General features: G+C 53.3%; 4 non-coding genes across 4 annotated transcripts; all 4 read left to right on the forward strand.

Moving 5' to 3' along the window:
* Window positions 1-913: 913 nt before the first annotated feature.
* TRNAA-AGC (transfer RNA alanine (anticodon AGC)) lies at window positions 914-986 on the forward strand. The gene has a single exon. It is a non-coding gene; the product is annotated as a tRNA-Ala (tRNA).
* A 2,139-nt stretch (window positions 987-3,125) lies between these two features.
* On the forward strand, window positions 3,126-3,198 carry TRNAA-AGC (transfer RNA alanine (anticodon AGC)). Its single transcript has one exon. It is a non-coding gene; the product is annotated as a tRNA-Ala (tRNA).
* Window positions 3,199-9,760: 6,562 nt separating this feature from the next.
* On the forward strand, window positions 9,761-9,833 carry TRNAA-AGC (transfer RNA alanine (anticodon AGC)). The gene has a single exon. It is a non-coding gene; the product is annotated as a tRNA-Ala (tRNA).
* A 2,139-nt stretch (window positions 9,834-11,972) lies between these two features.
* TRNAA-AGC (transfer RNA alanine (anticodon AGC)) lies at window positions 11,973-12,045 on the forward strand. Its single transcript has one exon. It is a non-coding gene; the product is annotated as a tRNA-Ala (tRNA).
* The last annotated feature ends 1,926 nt before the right edge of the window (window positions 12,046-13,971 follow it).

The raw sequence follows: 13,971 nt of genomic DNA on the forward strand, positions 1-13,971 counted from the left end.
TGAAGCTTGGAACCGAGCGCCGTGAGCAACATGGGAAGCCGGAGTGCTCCTCATAACATGTGCCAAGGCATTGCCACGTTTTTGTGGTGGCATCTGTGGCTTCAGCCAAAGTCACGTAGGCAGTATTGGACAAAAGCAATCAATTAAAGAAAGCACGACCAGGCTTCCATGGCCAAGAGACAATATTCCATTAGGGGGAAAGGTGCCAGTGCCATGCTTACGCTGAGAGCTTTGGACTCGTTGAATCACCTGAATCAGGTTCAACTTCTCTTTGTGTGCGAAAGAAAGGCCTTTGGGCCCGCAAGCAAATATCGATTGGCATAGGAAAAGGCAACGTAGCAGAGGATGGTTTCGATCCATCGACCTCTGGGTTATGGGCCCAGCACGCTTCCGCTGCGCCACTCTGCTCTTGTCGCTGACCATCCTCATGGATTTCGACAAGCGAATCCCAAGTCAAGCGTGGGCGAGAGCTGGACTCTCTTAGGCCAGCTGAGCGAGGGTGGTGGCGCCTGGCCCGGCGTGGAGCATTGGTGGTTCAGTGGTAGAATTCTCGCCTGCCACGCGGGAGGCCCGGGTTCGATTCCCGGCCAATGCAATTATGGGCTCTTGGTGTTTGTAGCTCTCTCCCCCAATTTCCAGCCCCATGGAATGCCTCAAGGCACAAGGTGTTTCTTGTCGAGAATGTATTAGGCGGTGTGAGTGCTTTTTGAAACCACCTTCTCCCAATGACATCATTGAAACCCATGGGGCCATACTTCAGAAGGGGCTCAGTTGTCCAAGGTCTTGGGGGAGTGGCTCTCCTGGTGTCTAGCGGCCAGAGCAAGTTGTGGATTTAGCAAAACTGCCTATAGTTTACACATAGCCCAGGAGAGGACAGGGATCAGCCATAGCACAAGCAACAACCTCAAGCAAAGGGGGATTAGCTCAAATGGTAGAGCGCTCGCTTAGCATGCGAGAGGTAGCGGGATCGATGCCCGCATTCTCCAAATGCAGCTTTCCTGATTTGCCAGGAGACACCTTGCTTTTGTGTTTGATGTTGAAGCTTGGAACCGAGCGCCGTGAGCAACATGGGAAGCCGGAGTCCTCCTCATAACGCGTGCCAAGGCGTTGCCACGTTTTTGTGGTGGCAACTGTGGCTTCAGCCAAAGTCACGTAGGCAGTGTTGGACAAAAGCAATCTAGTAAACAAAGCACGAGCAGGCCTCCATGGCCAAGAGACAATATTTCATTAGCGCAAAAGGTGCCAGTGCCATGCTTACGCTGAGAGCTTTGGACTCGTTGAATCACCTGAATCAGGTTCAACTTCTCTTTGTGTGCGAAAGAAAGGCCTTTGGGCCCGCACGCAAGCAAATATCGATTGGCATAGGAAAAGGCAACGTAGCAGAGGATGGTTTCGATCCATTGACCTCTGGGTTATGGGCCCAGCACGCTTCCGCTGCGCCACTCTGCTCTTGTCGCTGACCAACCTCAACAACCACATGTGGATGTAGTTTGCCAGCGATTCCCACGGGGAGTGGGTCCATGTGGCAAAGTCACAATGTAGACGACTAGGCGTTTCCATTGATTTTCGACCAGCGAATCCCAAGTCAAGCGTGGGCGAGAGCTGGACTCTCCTAGACCAGCTGAGCGAGGGTGGTGGCAAGTGGCCCGGCGTGGAGCATTGGTGGTTCAGTGGTAGAATTCTCGCCTGCCACGCGGGAGGCCCGGGTTCGATTCCCGGCCAATGCAATTATGGGCTCTTTTTGTTTGCAGCGCTCTCCCCCAATTTCCAGCCCCGTGGAGTGCATCAAGGCACAAGGTGTTTCTTGTCGAGAATGTACTAGGCGGTGTGAGTGCTTTTTGAAACCAGCCTTCTCCCAATTACATCATTGAAACCCATGGGGCCATACCTCTGAAGGGGCTCAGTTGTCAAAGGTCGTAGGAGGGAAAAAAAAGGGGGGTGCAAACCTTCTACGCTAGGAAAGCGGGTGGCTCTCCTGGTGTCTAGCGGCCAGAGCAGGTTGTGGATTTCGCAAAACTGACTATATTTTACACATAGCCCAGGAGAGGACAGGGATCAGCCATAGCGCAAGCAACACACTCGAGCAAAGGGGGATTAGCTCAAGTGGCAGAGCGCTCGCTTTGCATGCGAGAGGTAGCGGGATCGATGCCCGCATTCTCCAAACGCAGCTTTCCTGGTTTCACGGGAGGCACCTTGCTTTTGTGTTTGATGTTGAAGCTTGGAACCGAGCGCCGTGAGCAACATGGGAAGCCGGAGTGCTCCTCATAACATGTGCCAAGGCATTGCCACGTTTTTGTGGTGGCATCTGTGGCTTCAGCCAAAGTCACGTAGGCAGTATTGGACAAAAGCAATCAATTAAAGAAAGCACGACCAGGCTTCCATGGCCAAGAGACAATATTCCATTAGGGGGAAAGGTGCCAGTGCCATGCTTACGCTGAGAGCTTTGGACTCGTTGAATCACCTGAATCAGGTTCAACTTCTCTTTGTGTGCGAAAGAAAGGCCTTTGGGCCCGCAAGCAAATATCGATTGGCATAGGAAAAGGCAACGTAGCAGAGGATGGTTTCGATCCATCGACCTCTGGGTTATGGGCCCAGCACGCTTCCGCTGCGCCACTCTGCTCTTGTCGCTGACCATCCTCATGGATTTCAACAAGCGAATCCCAAGTCAAGCGTGGGCGAGAGCTGGACTCTCCTAGGCCAGCTGAGCGAGGGTGGTGGCGCCTGGCCCGGCGTGGAGCATTGGTGGTTCAGTGGTAGAATTCTCACCTGCCACGCGGGAGGCCCGGGTTCGATTCCCGGCCAATGCAATTATGGGCTCTTGGTGTTTGTAGCTCTCTCCCCCAATTTCCAGCCCCATGGAATGCCTCAAGGCACAAGGTGTTTCTTGTCGAGAATGTATTAGGCGGTGTGAGTGCTTTTTGAAACCACCTTCTCCCAATGACATCATTGAAACCCATGGGGCCATACTTCAGAAGGGGCTCAGTTGTCCAAGGTCTTGGGGGAGTGGCTCTCCTGGTGTCTAGCGGCCAGAGCAAGTTGTGGATTTAGCAAAACTGCCTATAGTTTACACATAGCCCAGGAGAGGACAGGGATCAGCCATAGCACAAGCAACAACCTCAAGCAAAGGGGGATTAGCTCAAATGGTAGAGCGCTCGCTTAGCATGCGAGAGGTAGCGGGATCGATGCCCGCATTCTCCAAATGCAGCTTTCCTGATTTGCCAGGAGACACCTTGCTTTTGTGTTTGATGTTGAAGCTTGGAACCGAGCGCCGTGAGCAACATGGGAAGCCGGAGTCCTCCTCATAACGCGTGCCAAGGCGTTGCCACGTTTTTGTGGTGGCAACTGTGGCTTCAGCCAAAGTCACGTAGGCAGTGTTGGACAAAAGCAATCTAGTAAACAAAGCACGAGCAGGCCTCCATGGCCAAGAGACAATATTTCATTAGCGCAAAAGGTGCCAGTGCCATGCTTACGCTGAGAGCTTTGGACTCGTTGAATCACCTGAATCAGGTTCAACTTCTCTTTGTGTGCAAAGAAAGGCCTTTGGGCCCGCACGCAAGCAAATATCGATTGGCATAGGAAAAGGCAACGTAGCAGAGGATGGTTTCGATCCATCGACCTCTGGGTTATGGGCCCAGCACGCTTCCGCTGCGCCACTCTGCTCTTGTCGCTGACCAACCTCAACAACCACATGTGGATGTAGTTTGCCAGCGATTCCCACGGGGAGTGGGTCCATGTGGCAAAATCACAATGTAGACGACTAGGCGTTTCCATTGATTTTCGACCAGCGAATCCCAAGTCAAGCGTGGGCGAGAGCTGGACTCTCCTAGACCAGCTGAGCGAGGGTGGTGGCAAGTGGCCCGGCGTGGAGCATTGGTGGTTCAGTGGTAGAATTCTCGCCTGCCACGCGGGAGGCCCGGGTTCGATTCCCGGCCAATGCAATTATGGGCTCTTTGTGTTTGCAGCGCTCTCCCCCAATTTCCAGCCCCGTGGAGTGCATCAAGGCACAAGGTGTTTCTTGTCGAGAATGTACTAGGCGGTGTGAGTGCTTTTTGAAACCAGCCTTCTCCCAATTACATCATTGAAACCCATGGGGCCATACCTCTGAAGGGGCTCAGTTGTCAAAGGTCGTAAGGGGGAAAAAAAAGGGGGGTGCAAACCTTCTACGCTAGGAAAGCGGGTGGCTCTCCTGGTGTCTAGCGGCCAGAGCAGGTTGTGGATTTCGCAAAACTGACTATATTTTACACATAGCCCAGGAGAGGACAGGGATCAGCCATAGCGCAAGCAACACACTTGAGCAAAGGGGGATTAGCTCAAGTGGCAGAGCGCTTGCTTTGCATGCGAGAGGTAGCGGGATCGATGCCCGCATTCTCCAAACGCAGCTTTCCTGGTTTCACGGGAGGCACCTTGCTTTTGTGTTTGATGTTGAAGCTTGGAACCGAGCGCCGTGAGCAACATGGGAAGCCGGAGTGCTCCTCATAACATGTGCCAAGGCATTGCCACGTTTTTGTGGTGGCATCTGTGGCTTCAGCCAAAGTCACGTAGGCAGTATTGGACAAAAGCAATCAATTAAAGAAAGCACGACCAGGCTTCCATGGCCAAGAGACAATATTCCATTAGGGGGAAAGGTGCCAGTGCCATGCTTACGCTGAGAGCTTTGGACTCGTTGAATCACCTGAATCAGGTTCAACTTCTCTTTGTGTGCGAAAGAAAGGCCTTTGGGCCCGCAAGCAAATATCGATTGGCATAGGAAAAGGCAACGTAGCAGAGGATGGTTTCGATCCATCGACCTCTGAGTTATGGGCCCAGCACGCTTCCGCTGCGCCACTCTGCTCTTGTCGCTGGCCATCCTCATGGATTTCGACAAGCGAATCCCAAGTCAAGCGTGGGCGAGAGCTGGACTCTCCTAGGCCAGCTGAGCGAGGGTGGTGGCGCCTGGCCCGGCGTGGAGCATTGGTGGTTCAGTGGTAGAATTCTCGCCTGCCACGCGGGAGGCCCGGGTTCGATTCCCGGCCAATGCAATTATGGGCTCTTGGTGTTTGTAGCTCTCTCCCCCAATTTCCAGCCCCATGGAATGCCTCAAGGCACAAGGTGTTTCTTGTCGAGAATGTATTAGGCGGTGTGAGTGCTTTTTGAAACCACCTTCTCCCAATGACATCATTGAAACCCATGGGGCCATACTTCAGAAGGGGCTCAGTTGTCCAAGGTCTTGGGGGAGTGGCTCTCCTGGTGTCTAGCGGCCAGAGCAAGTTGTGGATTTAGCAAAACTGCCTATAGTTTACACATAGCCCAGGAGAGGACAGGGATCAGCCATAGCACAAGCAACAACCTCAAGCAAAGGGGGATTAGCTCAAATGGTAGAGCGCTCGCTTAGCATGCGAGAGGTAGCGGGATCGATGCCTGCATTCTCCAAATGCAGCTTTCCTGATTTGCCAGGAGACACCTTGCTTTTGTGTTTGATGTTGAAGCTTGGAACCGAGCGCCGTGAGCAACATGGGAAGCCGGAGTCCTCCTCATAACGCGTGCCAAGGCGTTGCCACGTTTTTGTGGTGGCAACTGTGGCTTCAGCCAAAGTCACGTAGGCAGTGTTGGACAAAAGCAATCTAGTAAACAAAGCACGAGCAGGCCTCCATGGCCAAGAGACAATATTTCATTAGCGCAAAAGGTGCCAGTGCCATGCTTACGCTGAGAGCTTTGGACTCGTTGAATCACCTGAATCAGGTTCAACTTCTCTTTGTGTGCGAAAGAAAGGCCTTTGGGCCCGCACGCAAGCAAATATCGATTGGCATAGAAAAAGGCAACGTAGCAGAGGATGGTTTCGATCCATCGACCTCTGGGTTATGGGCCCAGCACGCTTCCGCTGCGCCACTCTGCTCTTGTTGCTGACCAACCTCAACAACCACATGTGGATGTAGTTTGCCAGCGATTCCCACGGGGAGTGGGTCCATGTGGCAAAGTCACAATGTAGACGACTAGGCGTTTCCATTGATTTTCGACCAGCGAATCCCAAGTCAAGCGTGGGCGAGAGCTGGACTCTCCTAGACCAGCTGAGCGAGGGTGGTGGCAAGTGGCCCGGCGTGGAGCATTGGTGGTTCAGTGGTAGAATTCTCGCCTGCCACGCGGGAGGCCCGGGTTCGATTCCCGGCCAATGCAATTATGGGCTCTTTGTGTTTGCAGCGCTCTCCCCCAATTTCCAGCCCCGTGGAGTGCATCAAGGCACAAGGTGTTTCTTGTCGAGAATGTACTAGGCGGTGTGAGTGCTTTTTGAAACCAGCCTTCTCCCAATTACATCATTGAAACCCATGGGGCCATACCTCTGAAGGGGCTCAGTTGTCAAAGGTCGTAGGAGGGAAAAAAAAGGGGGGTGCAAACCTTCTACGCTAGGAAAGCGGGTGGCTCTCCTGGTGTCTAGCGGCCAGAGCAGGTTGTGGATTTCGCAAAACTGACTATATTTTACACATAGCCCAGGAGAGGACAGGGATCAGCCATAGCGCAAGCAACACACTCGAGCAAAGGGGGATTAGCTCAAGTGGCAGAGCGCTCGCTTTGCATGCGAGAGGTAGCGGGATCGATGCCCGCATTCTCCAAACGCAGCTTTCCTGGTTTCACGGGAGGCACCTTGCTTTTGTGTTTGATGTTGAAGCTTGGAACCGAGCGCCGTGAGCAACATGGGAAGCCGGAGTGCTCCTCATAACATGTGCCAAGGCATTGCCACGTTTTTGTGGTGGCATCTGTGGCTTCAGCCAAAGTCACGTAGGCAGTATTGGACAAAAGCAATCAATTAAAGAAAGCACGACCAGGCTTCCATGGCCAAGAGACAATATTCCATTAGGGGGAAAGGTGCCAGTGCCATGCTTACGCTGAGAGCTTTGGACTCGTTGAATCACCTGAATCAGGTTCAACTTCTCTTTGTGTGCGAAAGAAAGGCCTTTGGGCCCGCAAGCAAATATCGATTGGCATAGGAAAAGGCAACGTAGCAGAGGATGGTTTCGATCCATCGACCTCTGGGTTATGGGCCCAGCACGCTTCCGCTGCGCCACTCTGCTCTTGTCGCTGACCATCCTCATGGATTTCGACAAGCGAATCCCAAGTCAAGCGTGGGCGAGAGCTGGACTCTCCTAGGCCAGCTGAGCGAGGGTGGTGGCGCCTGGCCCGGCGTGGAGCATTGGTGGTTCAGTGGTAGAATTCTCGCCTGCCACGCGGGAGGCCCGGGTTCGATTCCCGGCCAATGCAATTATGGGCTCTTGGTGTTTGTAGCTCTCTCCCCCAATTTCCAGCCCCATGGAATGCCTCAAGGCACAAGGTGTTTCTTGTCGAGAATGTATTAGGCGGTGTGAGTGCTTTTTGAAACCACCTTCTCCCAATGACATCATTGAAACCCATGGGGCCATACTTCAGAAGGGGCTCAGTTGTCCAAGGTCTTGGGGGAGTGGCTCTCCTGGTGTCTAGCGGCCAGAGCAAGTTGTGGATTTAGCAAAACTGCCTATAGTTTACACATAGCCCAGGAGAGGACAGGGATCAGCCATAGCACAAGCAACAACCTCAAGCAAAGGGGGATTAGCTCAAATGGTAGAGCGCTCGCTTAGCATGCGAGAGGTAGCGGGATCGATGCCTGCATTCTCCAAATGCAGCTTTCCTGATTTGCCAGGAGACACCTTGCTTTTGTGTTTGATGTTGAAGCTTGGAACCGAGCGCCGTGAGCAACATGGGAAGCCGGAGTCCTCCTCATAACGCGTGCCAAGGCGTTGCCACGTTTTTGTGGTGGCAACTGTGGCTTCAGCCAAAGTCACGTAGGCAGTGTTGGACAAAAGCAATCTAGTAAACAAAGCACGAGCAGGCCTCCATGGCCAAGAGACAATATTTCATTAGCGCAAAAGGTGCCAGTGCCATGCTTACGCTGAGAGCTTTGGACTCGTTGAATCACCTGAATCAGGTTCAACTTCTCTTTGTGTGCGAAAGAAAGGCCTTTGGGCCCGCACGCAAGCAAATATCGATTGGCATAGAAAAAGGCAACGTAGCAGAGGATGGTTTCGATCCATCGACCTCTGGGTTATGGGCCCAGCACGCTTCCGCTGCGCCACTCTGCTCTTGTTGCTGACCAACCTCAACAACCACATGTGGATGTAGTTTGCCAGCGATTCCCACGGGGAGTGGGTCCATGTGGCAAAGTCACAATGTAGACGACTAGGCGTTTCCATTGATTTTCGACCAGCGAATCCCAAGTCAAGCGTGGGCGAGAGCTGGACTCTCCTAGACCAGCTGAGCGAGGGTGGTGGCAAGTGGCCCGGCGTGGAGCATTGGTGGTTCAGTGGTAGAATTCTCGCCTGCCACGCGGGAGGCCCGGGTTCGATTCCCGGCCAATGCAATTATGGGCTCTTTGTGTTTGCAGCGCTCTCCCCCAATTTCCAGCCCCGTGGAGTGCATCAAGGCACAAGGTGTTTCTTGTCGAGAATGTACTAGGCGGTGTGAGTGCTTTTTGAAACCAGCCTTCTCCCAATTACATCATTGAAACCCATGGGGCCATACCTCTGAAGGGGCTCAGTTGTCAAAGGTCGTAGGAGGGAAAAAAAAGGGGGGTGCAAACCTTCTACGCTAGGAAAGCGGGTGGCTCTCCTGGTGTCTAGCGGCCAGAGCAGGTTGTGGATTTCGCAAAACTGACTATATTTTACACATAGCCCAGGAGAGGACAGGGATCAGCCATAGCGCAAGCAACACACTCGAGCAAAGGGGGATTAGCTCAAGTGGCAGAGCGCTCGCTTTGCATGCGAGAGGTAGCGGGATCGATGCCCGCATTCTCCAAACGCAGCTTTCCTGGTTTCACGGGAGGCACCTTGCTTTTGTGTTTGATGTTGAAGCTTGGAACCGAGCGCCGTGAGCAACATGGGAAGCCGGAGTGCTCCTCATAACATGTGCCAAGGCATTGCCACGTTTTTGTGGTGGCATCTGTGGCTTCAGCCAAAGTCACGTAGGCAGTATTGGACAAAAGCAATCAATTAAAGAAAGCACGACCAGGCTTCCATGGCCAAGAGACAATATTCCATTAGGGGGAAAGGTGCCAGTGCCATGCTTACGCTGAGAGCTTTGGACTCGTTGAATCACCTGAATCAGGTTCAACTTCTCTTTGTGTGCGAAAGAAAGGCCTTTGGGCCCGCAAGCAAATATCGATTGGCATAGGAAAAGGCAACGTAGCAGAGGATGGTTTCGATCCATCGACCTCTGGGTTATGGGCCCAGCACGCTTCCGCTGCGCCACTCTGCTCTTGTCGCTGACCATCCTCATGGATTTCGACAAGCGAATCCCAAGTCAAGCGTGGGCGAGAGCTGGACTCTCCTAGGCCAGCTGAGCGAGGGTGGTGGCGCCTGGCCCGGCGTGGAGCATTGGTGGTTCAGTGGTAGAATTCTCGCCTGCCACGCGGGAGGCCCGGGTTCGATTCCCGGCCAATGCAATTATGGGCTCTTGGTGTTTGTAGCTCTCTCCCCCAATTTCCAGCCCCATGGAATGCCTCAAGGCACAAGGTGTTTCTTGTCGAGAATGTATTAGGCGGTGTGAGTGCTTTTTGAAACCACCTTCTCCCAATGACATCATTGAAACCCATGGGGCCATACTTCAGAAGGGGCTCAGTTGTCCAAGGTCTTGGGGGAGTGGCTCTCCTGGTGTCTAGCGGCCAGAGCAAGTTGTGGATTTAGCAAAACTGCCTATAGTTTACACATAGCCCAGGAGAGGACAGGGATCAGCCATAGCACAAGCAACAACCTCAAGCAAAGGGGGATTAGCTCAAATGGTAGAGCGCTCGCTTAGCATGCGAGAGGTAGCGGGATCGATGCCCGCATTCTCCAAATGCAGCTTTCCTGATTTGCCAGGAGACACCTTGCTTTTGTGTTTGATGTTGAAGCTTGGAACCGAGCGCCGTGAGCAACATGGGAAGCCGGAGTCCTCCTCATAACGCGTGCCAAGGCGTTGCCACGTTTTTGTGGTGGCAACTGTGGCTTCAGCCAAAGTCACGTAGGCAGTGTTGGACAAAAGCAATCTAGTAAACAAAGCACGAGCAGGCCTCCATGGCCAAGAGACAATATTTCATTAGCGCAAAAGGTGCCAGTGCCATGCTTACGCTGAGAGCTTTGGACTCGTTGAATCACCTGAATCAGGTTCAACTTCTCTTTGTGTGCGAAAGAAAGGCCTTTGGGCCCGCACGCAAGCAAATATCGATTGGCATAGGAAAGGGCAACGTAGCAGAGGATGGTTTCGATCCATCGACCTCTGGGTTATGGGCCCAGCACGCTTCCGCTGCGCCACTCTGCTCTTGTCGCTGACCAACCTCAACAACCACATGTGGATGTAGTTTGCCAGCGATTCCCACGGGGAGTGGGTCCATGTGGCAAAGTCACAATGTAGACGACTAGGCGTTTCCATTGATTTTCGACCAGCGAATCCCAAGTCAAGCGTGGGCGAGAGCTGGACTCTCCTAGACCAGCTGAGCGAGGGTGGTGGCAAGTGGCCCGGCGTGGAGCATTGGTGGTTCAGTGGTAGAATTCTCGCCTGCCACGCGGGAGGCCCGGGTTCGATTCCCGGCCAATGCAATTATGGGCTCTTTGTGTTTGCAGCGCTCTCCCCCAATTTCCAGCCCCGTGGAGTGCATCAAGGCACAAGGTGTTTCTTGTCGAGAATGTACTAGGCGGTGTGAGTGCTTTTTGAAACCAGCCTTCTCCCAATTACATCATTGAAACCCATGGGGCCATACCTCTGAAGGGGCTCAGTTGTCAAAGGTCGTAGGAGGGAAAAAAAAGGGGGGTGCAAACCTTCTACGCTAGGAAAGCGGGTGGCTCTCCTGGTGTCTAGCGGCCAGAGCAGGTTGTGGATTTCGCAAAACTGACTATATTTTACACATAGCCCAGGAGAGGACAGGGATCAGCCATAGCGCAAGCAACACACTCGAGCAAAGGGGGATTAGCTCAAGTGGCAGAGCGCTCGCTTTGCATGCGAGAGGTAGCGGGATCGATGCCCGCATTCTCCAAACGCAGCTTTCCTGGTTTCACGGGAGGCACCTTGCTTTTGTGTTTGATGTTGAAGCTTGGAACCGAGCGCCGTGAGCAACATGGGAAGCCGGAGTGCTCCTCATAACATGTGCCAAGGCATTGCCACGTTTTTGTGGTGGCATCTGTGGCTTCAGCCAAAGTCACGTAGGCAGTATTGGACAAAAGCAATCAATTAAAGAAAGCACGACCAGGCTTCCATGGCCAAGAGACAATATTCCATTAGGGGGAAAGGTGCCAGTGCCATGCTTACGCTGAGAGCTTTGGACTCGTTGAATCACCTGAATCAGGTTCAACTTCTCTTTGTGTGCGAAAGAAAGGCCTTTGGGCCCGCAAGCAAATATCGATTGGCATAGGAAAAGGCAACGTAGCAGAGGATGGTTTCGATCCATCGACCTCTGGGTTATGGGCCCAGCACGCTTCCGCTGCGCCACTCTGCTCTTGTCGCTGGCCATCCTCATGGATTTCGACAAGCGAATCCCAAGTCAAGCGTGGGCGAGAGCTGGACTCTCCTAGGCCAGCTGAGCGAGGGTGGTGGCGCCTGGCCCGGCGTGGAGCATTGGTGGTTCAGTGGTAGAATTCTCGCCTGCCACGCGGGAGGCCCGGGTTCGATTCCCGGCCAATGCAATTATGGGCTCTTGGTGTTTGTAGCTCTCTCCCCCAATTTCCAGCCCCATGGAATGCCTCAAGGCACAAGGTGTTTCTTGTCGAGAATGTATTAGGCGGTGTGAGTGCTTTTTGAAACCACCTTCTCCCAATGACATCATTGAAACCCATGGGGCCATACTTCAGAAGGGGCTCAGTTGTCCAAGGTCTTGGGGGAGTGGCTCTCCTGGTGTCTAGCGGCCAGAGCAAGTTGTGGATTTAGCAAAACTGCCTATAGTTTACACATAGCCCAGGAGAGGACAGGGATCAGCCATAGCACAAGCAACAACCTCAAGCAAAGGGGGATTAGCTCAAATGGTAGAGCGCTCGCTTAGCATGCGAGAGGTAGCGGGATCGATGCCCGCATTCTCCAAATGCAGCTTTCCTGATTTGCCAGGAGACACCTTGCTTTTGTGTTTGATGTTGAAGCTTGGAACCGAGCGCCGTGAGCAACATGGGAAGCCGGAGTCCTCCTCATAACGCGTGCCAAGGCGTTGCCACGTTTTTGTGGTGGCAACTGTGGCTTCAGCCAAAGTCACGTAGGCAGTGTTGGACAAAAGCAATCTAGTAAACAAAGCACGAGCAGGCCTCCATGGCCAAGAGACAATATTTCATTAGCGCAAAAGGTGCCAGTGCCATGCTTACGCTGAGAGCTTTGGACTCGTTGAATCACCTGAATCAGGTTCAACTTCTCTTTGTGTGCGAAAGAAAGGCCTTTGGGCCCGCACGCAAGCAAATATCGATTGGCATAGAAAAAGGCAACGTAGCAGAGGATGGTTTCGATCCATCGACCTCTGGGTTATGGGCCCAGCACGCTTCCGCTGCGCCACTCTGCTCTTGTCGCTGACCAACCTCAACAACCACATGTGGATGTAGTTTGCCAGCGATTCCCACGGGGAGTGGGTCCATGTGGCAAAGTCACAATGTAGACGACTAGGCGTTTCCATTGATTTTCGACCAGCGAATCCCAAGTCAAGCGTGGGCGAGAGCTGGACTCTCCTAGACCAGCTGAGCGAGGGTGGTGGCAAGTGGCCCGGCGTGGAGCATTGGTGGTTCAGTGGTAGAATTCTCGCCTGCCACGCGGGAGGCCCGGGTTCGATTCCCGGCCAATGCAATTATGGGCTCTTTGTGTTTGCAGCGTTCTCCCCCAATTTCCAGCCCCGTGGAGTGCATCAAGGCACAAGGTGTTTCTTGTCGAGAATGTACTAGGCGGTGTGAGTGCTTTTTGAAACCAGCCTTCTCCCAATTACATCATTGAAACCCATGGGGCCATACCTCTGAAGGGGCTCAGTTGTCAAAGGTCGTAGGAGGGAAAAAAAAGGGGGGTGCAAACCTTCTACGCTAGGAAAGCGGGTGGCTCTCCTGGTGTCTAGCGGCCAGAGCAGGTTGTGTATTTCGCAAAACTGACTATATTTTACACATAGCCCAGGAGAGGACAGGGATCAGCCATAGCGCAAGCAACACACTCGAGCAAAGGGGGATTAGCTCAAGTGGCAGAGCGCTCGCTTTGCATGCGAGAGGTAGCGGGATCGATGCCCGCATTCTCCAAACGCAGATTTCCTGGTTTCACGGGAGGCACCTTGCTTTTGTGTTTGATGTTGAAGCTTGGAACCGAGCGCCGTGAGCAACATGGGAAGCCGGAGTGCTCCTCATAACATGTGCCAAGGCATTGCCACGTTTTTGTGGTGGCATCTGTGGCTTCAGCCAAAGTCACGTAGGCAGTATTGGACAAAAGCAATCAATTAAAGAAAGCACGACCAGGCTTCCATGGCCAAGAGACAATATTCCATTAGGGGGAAAGGTGCCAGTGCCATGCTTACGCTGAGAGCTTTGGACTCGTTGAATCACCTGAATCAGGTTCAACTTCTCTTTGTGTGCGAAAGAAAGGCCTTTGGGCCCGCAAGCAAATATCGATTGGCATAGGAAAAGGCAACGTAGCAGAGGATGGTTTCGATCCATCAACCTCTGGGTTATGGGCCCAGCACGCTTCCGCTGCGCCACTCTGCTCTTGTCGCTGGCCATCCTCATGGATTTCGACAAGCGAATCCCAAGTCAAGCATGGGCGAGAGCTGGACTCTCCTAGGCCAGCTGAGCGAGGGTGGTGGCGCCTGGCCCGGCGTGGAGCATTGGTGGTTCAGTGGTAGAATTCTCGCCTGCCACGCGGGAGGCCTGGGTTCGATTCCCGGCCAATGCAATTATGGGCTCTTGGTGTTTGTAGCTCTCTCCCCCAATTTCCAGCCCCATGGAATGCCTCAAGGCACAAGGTGTTTCTTGTCGAGAATGTATTAGGCGGTGTGAG

The sequence above is a fragment of the Lithobates pipiens genome, unplaced genomic scaffold, assembly GCF_037356315.1.
Source record: "Lithobates pipiens isolate NorthernLeopardFrog02 unplaced genomic scaffold, aLitPip1_a1.2 Scaffold_18, whole genome shotgun sequence".
In the NCBI taxonomy this organism is placed as follows: domain Eukaryota; kingdom Metazoa; phylum Chordata; class Amphibia; order Anura; family Ranidae; genus Lithobates; species Lithobates pipiens.